General features: G+C 37.0%; 2 long non-coding RNA genes across 2 annotated transcripts in view; one reads left to right on the top strand and one right to left on the bottom strand.

Moving 5' to 3' along the window:
• LOC134730278 (uncharacterized) overlaps positions 1-8,108 on the bottom strand; it is a 136,288-nt gene extending 128,180 nt beyond the window's left edge. The window contains exon 1 of the long non-coding RNA XR_010111982.1: positions 8,013-8,108. This is a non-coding gene — a long non-coding RNA (uncharacterized LOC134730278). The remainder of the gene's footprint in view (positions 1-8,012) is intronic.
• LOC117980010 (uncharacterized) overlaps positions 1-11,744 on the top strand; it is a 119,590-nt gene extending 107,846 nt beyond the window's left edge. The window contains exons 3-4 of the long non-coding RNA XR_004671131.2: positions 9,246-9,436; positions 10,353-11,744. This is a non-coding gene — a long non-coding RNA (uncharacterized LOC117980010). The remainder of the gene's footprint in view (positions 1-9,245; positions 9,437-10,352) is intronic.
• Positions 11,745-14,830: the final 3,086 nt, after the last annotated feature.

Here is a 14,830-nt window from a genome sequence, read left to right as displayed (position 1 = left end):
ATCACCAAAGCACCTTTAATTTTACTGGTAATGAAATATACAACCTTTAATACTGGATATTCAGTATTCATATTAAATCATAATAAATATTCATGTTGAACCATAAGTCACCTGATATTGCAAATGGTCATTTATTTTGTCATTTATATACCACTGTTAGATCTGATAGGATAATGTTTATAATTTATTAAGCAATATGTCACAAGAAAATGTCCAATTCCACACTATTTCCATATTAGTAGCAATGATGTTGCCAGGGCATGGTGGAGTATAAATTATTTCTCAATTTCAGCATGATGCTACTGCAGTAAAATGCCCCATGGCTAAGAAAGTCATTAGCATGCACCGTACAACAAGCTTGTCATACATAACACACACACACAGACACACACGACACACAAAATTAGAATACTTAGTATTATAAACATAAAAGAAATAAAAAGAAGTAAACACAAAGCAGACAGTCCTCTGATTTACAGCAAACACAGGAGGGAAGGATGCAAGTTTAGCTCTTTTATAGCAAGTTAAATACATTTCCCTTGTCTACAAAGAAGCATAGTTCAAAGTCAGGTCAGCCAGGCAAACTTGTAACTTAAAGGAATTAGAAAACATAGATCTTTTTTAAAAAGCTACTGCTACCAGTGGGTGACTATGTGACTAATAAAAACGGAAGGCCTCATTAATTTTATTTAACTGTTAATCACCAGATGTTGAGAGCCATATGGAAAGAAATTTAATTTAATGTTTTCAGAGATATGAACGGTGTGTACGTGTTTGTGTGTGTGTCTAAGTACAGTAAAAATAGATATTTAGATCCTTGTAAAGGGATTCTGTTTTATCAGCTCTTTTATTTAAACAGTAGAGAAGCACTACGTTTGTGATAATATCACGTTAGCACTACATAATATTTTTTAGCTTACAACATATATTCAAAGGCATTATTTTACCTGATTTTTACAAGAGTACTATTTTCACAATTTTATTACAGAAGAAACTGAAGTCCAGAGAGCTCAGAGTCACAAAGCTAGCAAGTGAAAAGACCACGGCTTGAACCCAGGAGAGCCTCACTTTTCACCAAAGTCTATGAGAAAAAGTGGAGGAGAGGCATATCACTGAACTCGTTTCCCTGGTGCCTTAGAAAAATGTATTAGGTTACTTCCTACCACCCCATATTTCAATTATTCCTCCCCTTACAAACGGTGCTAGTTCATAGTCTTGTCCTCCTATTGCGGCTACCTGGAGAAAGAAGATATGGCTTACTGATTCATTCAATGAATTTTTGTAGTACTTACCATATGCCTGGAAATGTGTTGAGTACTGCAGATATGTCCGTGAATAAAACAATATACCTGAATTCAGGTTACATTTGTTCATAGTCCACTAAATGATAGGGTGAAACACTTTTTGCATTACAACCCTGAGAGTTCAGAATTCCTCTACTAACCCTTTCCAAAGACGTAAGAGGAGCAAAGACAAATACACCAAGAGGGCAGGGACGTTATGGAGATAACAGAATCTGTGATGTGTGGAGTTTAAAACTCAAAGTATACATATAGTTTCTTATTCACATTTTCTCACCTTCCTCTTTTATTTCTTCTTTCTCTTTTACTCTTCCCAAATATCAGCCAACACTTCTATTTTATCTCATCTAACCAAAGTGAGTATTGTGTATGTTCAGTCATCAGGGGTTTAGAAGACCAAGTCCCACCTAAAGAATGAAGCTTCTTCTTTGAGAAGCCTCTAGTAGTGATACCTGAAACTGCAAGAGATTTTGACAATTTCCTTGGTACAAGTCAAGGTCTGGTTTCCTAAGGCTTGGGATTACTTTCTAAGTTTGAACCTGGGTCGTTTCAGAATGTCAAACTGCAAGGATAGCTACACATATGAGTGAAGTTCCACAGAGAGTGTGAACTCATAGTGCTCAGAAAGCTCATCATATAATCTCCATAAAAACTTCACCTGGCCAGGCTGTCTTGAAATTCAACCTCAGTCATTTTAGTGTAATGATCTGACTCTCCTGGTCTTATCTGTTAGCAAGACATTTGGGGAGGCCATTCCAATTGTAAATCATCTGTGCTTATTACCAGAGAAACTTCCCTTGTTTACTGTCTCCCAACTTCTGTGGGCCCAACTATATCAATAATAACATTAAGTGTGACTGCGTTAAATAACGCAAAGCAAAGTCTGAAATTATCAGGGTAGATAAAAAAGCAAGATATATGCTATATGCTGTCTACAAGAGAAATATTTTTGATTCAAAGATACGAATAGGTTAAAAATATATGCTGTCTACAAGAGAAACTATATGCTGTCTACAAGAGAAATATTTTTGATTCAAAGATACGAATAGGTTAAAAATGAAAGGATGTCAAAAATTCAACCAACAACCAAATAAGGCTGGAAGGTTTATTCTAATATCTGACAAAATAGGTTTTTAAACAACAACAAAAAGAATTGATACTATAGATAAAGAGAGTCTTATTTTTTCTACACCCACAGCTGTGAGATGAGAGACATTTTATGATGCAAGGAGTTCAATACATCAGGAAGATAAAAGAATTATAAACATATATACAACTAACAACAGAGCACCAAAATGCATGAAGCAAAACCAGAATTGAAAAAAGAAATGGGCATTTAAAGAATGGTAGTTGGAGACTTCAATGCCCACTTTCAATAATGAATAGAACAACCAGGCAGAAGATCAATAAGAAAATAAAATATATGGAAATACTGTAAACCAACTAGACCTAAAAGACATCTATAGAACACTCCACCCAACAACAGGAAAATATTGTTCGTCTCAAGTGCACATGGAATATTCTCCAGAATAGACTATATGTTAGGCCCCAAAACAAGCCCTAATAAATTTAAAATGATTGAAAATATACAAATATGTTCTCTGACAGCAATTGAATGACTTTAGAAATTAATAATACAAAAAATTTTGAGAATTCACAGATATGTGGAAATTAATCAACACACTCCTAAATAACCAATAGGTAAAAGAAGAAACACCAAGGAAAATTAGAAAATAATTTGAGATGAATACAAATTAATATACAATATGACAAAAGTTATGTGATGCAGTTTAAACAATGCTTAGAGAGAAATTTGTAGCTGTAAATGTCTATGTTCAAAAAGAAGAAAAATTTCAAGTCAATATACTAACATTCCACTTTAATAGACTGGAAAAAAAACAGTAAACTATACTTAGTGCAAGTAAAAGAAAAGAAAGAGTAGAGATTGGAGTGGAAATTAATTAAACAGAAATTAGAAAAATAATAAAAAACAACAAACTGAAAGTTGTTTCTTTGAAAAGAGCAACTAAATTAACAAACTTTTAACTAGTTTGACTGAAAAAAGAAAAAAAAGACTCAAATTACCCAAATCAGGAATGAAAATTATACCTTACAGAAATTTAAAAGAAAAAAAAAATTGTAAACAAAGATACTATGAACTATTGTAAGCCATCAGATTAGATAATCTAGATTAAATAGATAAATTCTGAGAAAAATACCAATTACCAAAAATATCTAAAGAAGAAATTTTTAAAAATTGATCGAACTATAGCAAGAGATTGAATTAGTAATGAAAAAAAAAAAACTTTGCACAAAGAGAAGCCCAGATCCAGATGGCTTCATTGTTGAATTCTACCAATTATATAAGAATTCTTCACAAACTCTTCCAAACAACAAAAGAGGAGGTAACACTTCCCACCCATTCTATAATGCTAACATTTGCCTTATATCAATACAAAATGCATCACAAAAAATATAAATCAGTATCTTTTATGAATGTAGATGCAAAATCCTCAACAAAATACTAGCAAAATGACATGGTTTGTATCTGTGTCCCTACTCAAATCTCATGTCAAATTGTAATCCCCAGTGATGGAGTAGGAGCCTGATGGAAGGTGATTGGATAGTGGGGATTGTTTCTCATGGTTTAACATCATCCCCCTAGGTGGTGGTGTGGTGAGAATGAGTTATCATGAGATCTGGTCATTTGAAAGTGTGTATCACCTCCCCACCCCTTTCTTTCTTTCTCTTGCTCCTGCCATGTAAAATGTGCCTGCTTCCTCTTCACCTTTCACCATGATGGAAAGTTTCCTGAGGCCTCCCCAGAAGCCGCTATGCTTCCTGTACAGTCTGCAGAACTGTGAGACAATTAAACCTCTTTTCTTTATAAATTACCCAGTCTCAGGTATTTCTTTATAGCAATGTGAGAATGGACTACCACACAAACTAAATTCAGAAACATATGGGAAAGATTATAAATCGTGAACAAGTGATATTTATCTCAGGTGTGAAACTTTTTTTAATATCCAAAAATCAATTAGCATAATATACCATTTCAGTAGAATAAAGGACAAAAACCACGTTTATCTCAATTGATGCAGAAAAAGCATCTGACAAAATTCAACATCCCTTTATAATGAAAACACTCAATAATCTAGGATAAAAAGAAACTTCCTCACCTTGAGAGTCCCTTTCCAACTCCTGGGGTCACCCAGGGCCAGAAGTACCTTTGGGATAAGGTGTCCTGATTCAGACCAGGACCCTTGTTACTGGTCCCATTTTTCCCTTTCAGGGTATTGTCCAACTCTCCCACCACCACAACCACCACTGCCACTGTGATGCATGAGGTCCACTATGGAGTTATCTGGCAGTCTCTTGGCCCAGTTTTAGAAGAGTGACCTGGTGAAACGATTACTCACACTGACCAGCATGAGATTTTGTTCATAGTACTGGGCTGCCAGTTTGGTGCTAATGTGCCCATATTGAGTGATTCTCACTAACAGCACACAAAGGACAACTTCAGGGCTCTAAGCTACCAAAAGTCCACCATGCTCTTCAGGCTTGAGCCACATATGTGGGTCCATAGATTGTTTCTCACCCTTCCATATTTCAGCTGCTGATGACTGTAGGTTCACTTCCTAGTTTATAGCACCCAAGAACCATGGTTGTAGCAGTAGATGTCCTTTACTCTGTGAGCCCCCTTATTGCTGGCACCCAGAGCAGTCATCCCATCCTCTCTGAAGGCTTCATGCCTTGCATCAGGCAGTCCTCCAGATGTGGCCACATCTATGTCCTCCCTTCTGATTTATGTTCTGTCTTTCTCATAATCAGTGTGGTGCCATTGTACTCTCCTCAGTCAGCCTTAAGCCATACCAACAATAATATAAACACTTCTTATATGAATAGGATAATTCTTCTTGTTCAACCCACAGAGCCTTTGCCTATTTTCCCCACTGGTAGGTTGTGTGAAGAGGGGAAGCTTGCAACCAACATTTAGAGAGATCACATTCTGGGGATGTTGTGATTACTACCTAAAGAGTTCTAAAGAAGACATGCCCTTGCATTGATCCTATCAAATTCTGAACAGTGAATGTAACATGAGCAGGAAACAAATTACTCTTCACACTTTCCCGAACACCCTAGCTAAAACTTGTATGTGTAGTTATCATCAATAAAGCACAGTAGCAATGTCTGAGACTGTTGCTAGAAGCCAGTATTCACAACAGCACTGTGAGGGGATGAGACTACAAAGGATTTCTCAGGATTCCTGTAAGGAAACCTGCCTTGCTGGGGTTTCTCACAGACCATGAGAATTAGAGCTGTCACCATTTGTCCAGTTAACTGCTCAGATACAGCCCAGACTAGATTCCTAAGTTAAACCCCAGAGTGTCAGGATGACTGCCTGCTGTCTCTCTAGTATTTACATTTGAAGGAGGAATGAGGCACTAGGAACTTGGAGACTTTCATAGACTGCAAAAGCAGAGGCACTGGGGATTATCTGACACCTGGAGAGATTTTATTTACATGTCAAACATTGGAGTTAGGTTTTGGGCCTATGACTTTTCCAAGGAGGGGGACAAATCCCTGCTTTCTTGGAGCAGAGAAAAATTACTTTTCCCTAATCTATCACCTATGGAGTGTCTCAATCTTTGTGTAAGATATTTGATCTGGCCCTGATTGTGTCACCTCAGGGATAAGCACTGGGGCAAGGGACTGGAAAATGCCAGTCCCAGTTGAACAGCTTCTGGGGATAGTTTCCTAGGTAAAAAAAAGTTAATTTTTTTTCATAAAAATTAAACTTTTCAGAATATTGCCAATAAAGGCAATCATATTCCAACAAACTGGTTTTGAGACAACATTTCCTGGATTTCTATGAAATGGTAGAACTAACAGAGAAAATGTAGATGGATATAGAATTGAAGAGTGATATGCAGCAAATAACTTTCCTAAAACAAAATCTTCAAACAGCTCAAAGAGATGGAATGAAGCATGAGCATTTTAATTTATTCTGACAATATAGTAGTTCTTCAAGTTCTACAGAGCTTCGTAGTTTTCATACTCATTACTGCATCAAGAAAAATCACTTAAAGACTGAACTTCAGTTTGTCATCTGTAAAATGGGCATAATCACATCTACCAGAGCTGTAAGGGGGATACAAAAGATTGTGGGTAAAGTATTGGACATACTCCTTAGTGTAAAATGCTCAATAAATTCTAAGCAAACTAAAATGTCAGAGTTAAAGGACTGCCTTAACACAAATTGCTAATGATAAAAGTTTATTCACAGTTTGTTGGAGACAAAGTCAGAATTAGAATTGCTGATTGAGTGTTTTCTTTTATGTCATGAGTATAAGTACTGGATTCTAGAGCTCCTACCAGCTCAGACCTGTTTGTACTGATTTATGAGAGCCAACGGTGAACAACACTTCCTAACTCTCCATTTGATAACATCATGTTTGTAACTTGAAATCGACCATGAGAAGATTATCTACACCACAGAAATTGGCAAATGCTACTAATCAAGGATTATGTTTATAGGGGATCCAGTTATTAAATATGCACCAGCATACCACTAATCTAGCTTATAGATCTGGACCCAATGGCACTGGTAGTATTCGGTTCAATATCATGAATGTGATGCAGACATCCGCTCTCTGAGAAACCACTAAGGATTTCAAGTCACAGGTTTCATTACAGTTAATATAGTTTCCAATGTGTACTTAATTACCTAGAGGCAGCGTCCAAACTGGGTGATTCTCACTCCATAAGTCACTAGAGGTCTTTTTTAAGTCCTATAGTATTTGTTTTCTGAGCATTGCCTTTCCCTATATTTCTTGAAGGCAGAATAAAAGGCCTTCAGAAAAATCAGAGCATTGATTTTTATTTCCACCTCTTTTATGTTGGCAGTTCAGTGAAGCTTCCCCCCTAGGCAGAATTAATCGCTCTGGCCTCTGTGTTCCCTAGCATTTTGCTCACTGTTAATATTGCCCTTATCACATTTTGTTACTGTCTGATTTTTTCCTGCCTCTTTTCTTGGCAGGATCATGGGCTGCTCAAAGGCCTCCCATTCACCTTCTCATCACTAGCACCCAAAATGCACCTGGCTCGCTGTAGGCATTCAGTAACTGTTGAACTGACTTGATCTGGTTCAGAAGAAAATAGATACAGCCAGCTTCTTTTGGTAGATATTTTCTCAATTAAAAGAGGGCTGCATTTTGGAAAACTAACTAAGTTATTTTTCTACGTCACAAAAATATTTAAGCAGTTCCTTCTATAATGAAATGCAAATCACATTCTAAATGCAATGGAGAAGGAAAAGACAGAGCAGTGGGATTTCTGTCAAGGAAGGCACAGAGTGTACGTGAATTCTTTATATGTTACCAGGAGCTCTAGGTGCTCTGATACCACAATGAAATAGCCTGAAGGTGTAATATACAATTATTACATGATGTTACCTAAATGTATATTCTAACTCGACAGTTATTTACTTCACTAAACATTCAATCCCCTTTAGAACAAATACTTTCTAAGGTCTCCCTTCATTATCCTAGAATTCATAGAGTATAGCCTTCTTAAAGTCATTATTTCAATAAATCAATGTCATATCCTAATTGTAATCTAAATAAAAATATTAAATTAGGCAATTCATAGTAAAATAATATCTATTTTGATATGAACACTAGAAGACATATTAAGTGGTCAGATGCTTACCTCAAAGCATCACTATGGATCGGTCAGCCACAGTGTACACTGATACAGGTGGCTTGTACTGGTGATTGGGATAAAAAGGTGTTGGATCTGGCGATGTGATTTTCAGAATGAACAAAAAATTTGCAAGAATTTAGAAAAAGACAAAGTGCGTGTTACTTTAGATTTACATGGCAGTCAAATTCCTGGAAAAGTTATCATGTATTAAAATTGCAAAACTACTTTACATATAAAATTGAGTTCGGTTCTAAAGTTGGGTAATTATAAAACCCTTACAGATTATAAACATGAATGTCTGGGAAGACTTCAAAAGTCATGTTCAACGTGGGTTAAGCTTATTGTGTGGGATTTTCCTGCATATTGAATATGTCTTTCAGACCTGGCACCCACCCACTATGTGCTGGGAATCTACCCACCCCTACTGTGTCACTATGACAACCAAAATTGCCTCTATTTCCCAAACAGCTCCCAGTGTCTTAGAACCACTGACCTAAACAGAATGTAACCTTTTGGTAAAATGAAGATATTCTTACCAACCTTACCTAAATCCCAAGGCTGACATGAAAATCAAACGAGAAAAATGTTTCTGAAAGCCCATTATAAACCACAACACATCAAAGAAATAAAAAATATTATTCTGTCTGCCAAGACTTACGTTGGAGCAAATTTGGAAATTTCTAGCACTTCCATAACTCTGAGACCTTGTCACTGTGATAGTATTACCTCTAGAAGACTGTCTCTCCATGCCAAGTAAAAGACTGTCTCTCCATGCTAGAGTGTGCTGAATTAACTTTTTTCCTATTATCTGTTCTTGCTTTGGTATTTAAGAAGCAAATCTAAACTATATCATACTAACTAGTTGGTACTGCCATCTAGTGACTTACATAAACCAATCGGCCAGTTCTGTCAAATTTAGCTATTCAGCCATTTAAACAAATTGAGTGCATAAATATTCTATTTTCTGAAACTCACATTTTTCTCTCATTTACGTGAAGGTTTTTTCTGGAGAAAGCTGCTATTAAAATGTCTTTTAAAAATAGCATGCCACTAGCACTTTGCTGAATGGCTGCTTCACAGCATGATAATATTCACTACGAATTTTGCAATGTGTTTTAACTAATGCTCGCAGGTACCTAAACCTTGATATCCACATTAGTAGCATTTATTTTTCTGTATAAGGAAAGTAAGGGATGCTTTGGTGTCATGACATACAGATTTATTCTGGATTTTTTTCAGATTTGGCCAGTATGTCTTTGCTCAAGCATCCAAACATCTGACCTCAGTGACAGTGTTCAAGCAGTTGGAATCTGAGCAAACTGCCATCCATCTTATCTGATTTCTCAGACAAGTCCACCTCTTGCCCAAGAAGCATCACCAGTAGAAGCTGAAGAGGGATTTGTGCTGTGTGCTGTGAAGTGTCATCTGAGGTCAATGTGTTGTCATTGATGGCTTGTGCAGTAATGTCAAGATTCAGCATGTGACTTGAGCCCTGCAGCCTACACGCTCTATAAGGCTCGTGGCTCAAGAGATGATTCCTCAGAGGGCTGATAATGAAAAAAGCAAACCTCCATTTGCGTAAAAAAACACATAAATCTGCACTCTACTTTTAATTACACTCTTTCTCTTACTTTTTTTGCCCAATGATAGTTTAAAAACTTATAGCATACTTTTTTGCCTTTATCACCAATTTTTCTAAATGCAATATTGTATCATTTTCTGTATTTTAAAGGGATAAAGCAAGAATACAAAAACAACAAAAAAAACATATATTCCCCAAATGATTAAGGTCCTATGCTGGGTTTTTGTTTTTTTTTTTTAACTCTGATTCATTGAAGAGAGTCAAGTCCCTCTCACCTGTATTATTTTAGCACCCTGTGTCACTTTCTGGAAGTATTTATCACAACGGTAATGGATTTGGGTTAAAAATCTGCAACCCTGCTAGAACAAAGACAATATAAGACCAGGGAAAGACAGCATCTATCTAGACCAGCTTGACCTCCCCAGAGCATAGCACAGGTTCTTCTTGCACAAGTTGGCACTAAAAAGAATATTCATTAAATGAAAAGTAAGTGAACAAATGCCTTAAGATTTGACTTTAAATTATTTCTTCTGACAATCATCTCTACTTATTGTAAACCACACACAAAAAGTCAATTGCTACCATTTTTCCTTGATCTTAGCTCTATTAACCCAGCTTTTATGCTAATGGGCTATTAAACTTGTCTTAGTTGCTTGATATCTTTGTTGCTCAATTTCCTCATTGATGAAAATCTGAATATTACAGTGAAAGTGATAATTTGTGTCTCCTTCTTCTACTAATTATGCTTTATTTCTGTTTTATAGCTTATCATCATGTCCAGAACTCAACGAACAATGTCAAATAACAATGATGATAGAAGAATCAGACTCTTGGTTTTTAAAGACCTATGGGAAACGTCATTTGAATATACCAAGCCCAGTACCCATTTGCTTCCAAAGAAGTGTTGTCAGAGTTACTTTTTGAAGAGTATCCTCCTAAAGGTTCTAAGATATTTCAAACTTAGAGTCTAAGATCAAAATGAAGAAAATGGGACAAACAGCACAGTTTCTTTTAAATAAGCTGCTACTTTAATACTTTAAATCTAGATCCTGAATTATAACACAGTAGTAAAATCATTTGAGTACTGGCAATTAGTTGAAAAAGACAGATGATCACATAGCCTTCTGAGGTAATAATTTGCAGGAAAGCCCAAAGATTCAATGTTTTAAGTATTCTTTTTTTTATTTGATCAGTGTAATCTTCTTGTTCAATTTAATGATGATGTTAACATTAGACTGTCCAAAACCTTTGATTTACTGCTAATTGTCAACTTCTGAGCCATGCTGAGCAGACTCTCACAACTTCATCCATAGACATAATTATGTGAACCCTCTCTTTAGTAGTCAAGGCCATAGATTTAAAATATAGGCAAAATAGTAGCTCTGAGGAATCCTTTTTACAAAATCCAGGGTTTATGTTTATGATTTTTAAAAATCTATCTAAAAATGTATAGATAGCTTCTTTGCCCTTTTAGAACCACCCTTAATGGTTTTTCCTCTGTGTGACTTCTGGCATTTTCCAAATGTTCTACAAAGTGCCCACAACCATTAAATGATTTTCCCTTTGTCAATTCGGATCCATTTTCCACCCTCTTCTGTACCACAATATGCTCCACAAGGATCTTCTCTATGGGCTTCCTTCCTTACACTCTGGTTGCAGATGAGTTTGGTCAGTTGGAGGCACCCAGAGCAAATCAAAAGTATAAGGAAAAAGAATGGATTTATTCACTCACTCCTCACTGGACCATGGTATTTGCCAGTGTCTGCAGTTTTCTTCTGCTCACCCTCACTGCTGCTGGGTGCCTTTGCAGAGCCACTCGATGACAACACTCTGGTACTGGAATAATCTAAAACAATGCTCAGTTTTTTCAGATGACAAAACACTGGCGATTCAGTTGTTAGAATCTTCCACCTAATTTGGATGTCACACAGCTATCCTATAATTTAATGTTATACAATTTTTACGTTTTAAGCAATGAAATAGGATAAAAAATGAAACACTTTACTGTATCAAACTGGACTCAATGTGCAGAAGACTCATTTAATACACACATGTCTAACACACATGCACATACCACACATACAAATATGTGCACGTGCCTATATATATATAATTTAGTCTGCATAGTTCAAAGGCAATAATTAAATTGGAATTAATTAAATCAGTTCATTTATAGAAATATTTTACCAAACTACCACTTAATAGTAAATCCTATTTTAAGGGAACATATTGCACATAAACCCATTTAGTATGTTTAAAGTAGATATCAGTATGACTTAGGCTATCCTAAAATATCAACCTTTAAAAGGCTTTAAAGTAGCTATTACATCCACTTCCTCCACATATACTGTTTTTATTTTCAAATCATATGTGCTTTGGAAAGTAGCTATGCCTAAGATAGTGTTTTACCCCAACTCTTATTTATTTATTTTTGTTATAAATTAGTAGTTTCTACCTCATGAAGAGTGTATCCATCTGCTAGGGCTCCCATAATCAAATACCACAGACTAGGTGGCTTAAACAAACAAACAAACAAAATACATGTTTTCCAGTTCTGGAAGCTGGAAGTCCATGATCAAGGTGCCAGCAAATTCAGCTTTTGATGAAGACTCTCCCGCTGGCTTGCAGACTGATGCCTCTCCATGTGTTCTCACATGGCCCTCTCTCCTCTGGTAGGATTTGGAGAAAGAGATCTCCCTGGTGTGTCTTTATTTTCTTACAAAAACATCAGTCTTATTGGATTAGGGATTCACCCTTGTGACGTCCTTTAACCTTAATTGGTTTCCTAAAGGCCCTATCTTCAAATACAGTGACCTTGGGTGTTAGGACTTTAACATATAAGTTTAGGGATCACATAATTCAGTCCATAAAATTCTGCCCTCTGGCTCCTGCAAAATTCATGTCCTTTTCACATGCCAAATATACTTCTTCCATCCCAACAGCCCTGAAACTCTTAACCTATTCCATCATCCATTCCAAGACTAAAGTCTCCTCTAAATCAGGCACGATGAGACTTAATGAGACTGATGCTTTGTCCTGAGGCAAAATTTCTCTCCAGCTGTGAGCCTGTGAAACTAGACAAGTTATGTGCCTCCAAAATACAAAGGTGAGACAATCATAGGATAGGTATTTCCCTTTCAAAAAGGAAAAAATAGGAAGGAATAAAGCAGTGACACGTTTTAAAGCAAGTCCAAAACCCAGCAAGACAAATTCCATTCAACGTTAAGCCTCGAGAATAATCTTTTTGGCTTTATGCTCTGTTTTCCAAGCCTACTGTGGTGGCAGCTTCACCCCAGGGCCCTAGGCAGCGGCCTCACCCTCTCAGCTCTTCACAGGGGCATCCTGGCCCACTGAAATCAAGGGGGTGAGTTCATCCTCTGAAACCAAGGAGGAAATAGCTTTACCCATGGGCCTGTGGTGGAAGTGGCAACTCTGATGATCTTTAAATAGCCTTCATGGTCATTCTTCCCTTTTCATGAAAGATAAGGCATGATCATCACTGGGTGGCTTTACTGTCTCATGTTTTAAATCCCAGAAGTTGGAAAACCTTTCTTCATTTTGTCCTATCTCTATACCCTTCAGTTCAAACTCCAGTGACTTTGCTGGTGTAAGCTCATTCCTTCCTGGCTTCTGCTGAGATGGCTGATTAAAATTATGGGTAATCCCTTTATTAGGTGATTGTCCAGCCATAACCTTGGTGTGCTCTCCTGAATATTCTTTCTCTTGTTTTGCAATATGAATAGGCTTAGGATTTTCCAAATCTTCAAGTTTTGGTTACTTTTTGCTTACTAATTCCATCAATCTATCTCTCTCTTCTCACATTTTACTATAAGCAGTAAGGAGAAAGCAGGCTGTACTTTCAACACTTTGCTTAGAAATCTCCTCAGCTAGAGTTTCAGTGTCATCATTCACAAAACCAATACAAAGGAATTGTACATAGCATTGTGTTTGAGTTGAAGTTGTTTCCCATGAGGTACATATTAACAATTCAGAAGCCATAATACATGTGTAGTGAAAGTGAACAATTAAGTAAAGGAATGGCAACTGTGGGAGCCAGGTTTCTCACAGTTGGAGTGGGAGGTTATAGACAGGTAACAGAAAACCAGAATGATTCATGTGGTAATAAATGAGTTCTAAACATCAGTATGTGTATTAGGGTTCTTTAACAGGACATAACTAATAGGATAGATGAATATATTAAGGGGAGTTTATTAAGAATTGACTCACACAATCACAAAGTAAAGTCCTACAATAGGCCGTCTGCAAGCTGAGAAGCAAGGAAGCCAGTCGGAGTCCCAAAATCTCAAAAGTAGGGAAGCCGATAGTGCAGCCTTCAGTCTGTGGCTGAAGGCCCAGGAGCCCCTGGCAAACCACTGGTGTAAGTCCAGGAGTCCAAACGCTGAAGAACTTGGAGTCTGTTGTTCGAGGGCAGGAAGCATGCAGCACAGGAGAAAGATGGAGGCTGGAAGACTCAGCAAGTCTGCTCTTTCCATGCTTGCTTTTATGCTTGCAGCTGATTAGACGGTGTCCACTCAGATTGAGGGTGGGTCTGTCTGTCCCAGTCCATTGACTCAACTGTTAATCTCCTTTGGCAACACCCTCACAGACACACCCAGGAACAATACTTTGCATCCTAAAATCCAGTCAAGTTGACACTCAGTCTTAACCATCACAGTATGAATTAATTTTTAGCTGACTGTAAATACATATGGGGCAATATTTATATATTTGTGTACATACACAGGTTAGTATACACACATATATTTTTTGCTTTGTTAGCTAAGAGGACCTAAAAGAAATGTCACCCTGGAAGGGATGAGCACACCTGGTGCCTAGATCTTGGTTTCTTTTAATAGTACCAATTTTATTCTCCAATAAAGGGAACCAGAGTTCCTTGGATAAATGGCTGACTGTAAGGCTGGGACAAGAAATATACAAAATGAGAAATATATTAGAAGAGATGAGAAAACATTGTAGCGTCCAAAAGTAAGAAAGTACTCCAATTCACAAACACATACACACATGCAGGTGCACACGCACACACATTGATGGGTATATCAAAGGGACATAAGAGTTAACTGAGAGAGCTCCCTATGGCCAAAGTTGAAATTTTTTATTTTTTAAGAGATCAGTTCTCATTTTGTCACCCAGGCTGAAGTGCAGTGGTGTAATACTTCTGCCTCAGCCTCCTGAGTAGCTGGGACTACAAGCACATGCCACCGCACCTCACTAATTTTTCAGT

This window comes from Pan paniscus, chromosome 3 (genome assembly GCF_029289425.2).
Source record: "Pan paniscus chromosome 3, NHGRI_mPanPan1-v2.0_pri, whole genome shotgun sequence".
Taxonomy (NCBI): Eukaryota; Metazoa; Chordata; class Mammalia; order Primates; family Hominidae; genus Pan; species Pan paniscus.
This window is presented reverse-complemented; position numbering and strand designations above follow the sequence as displayed.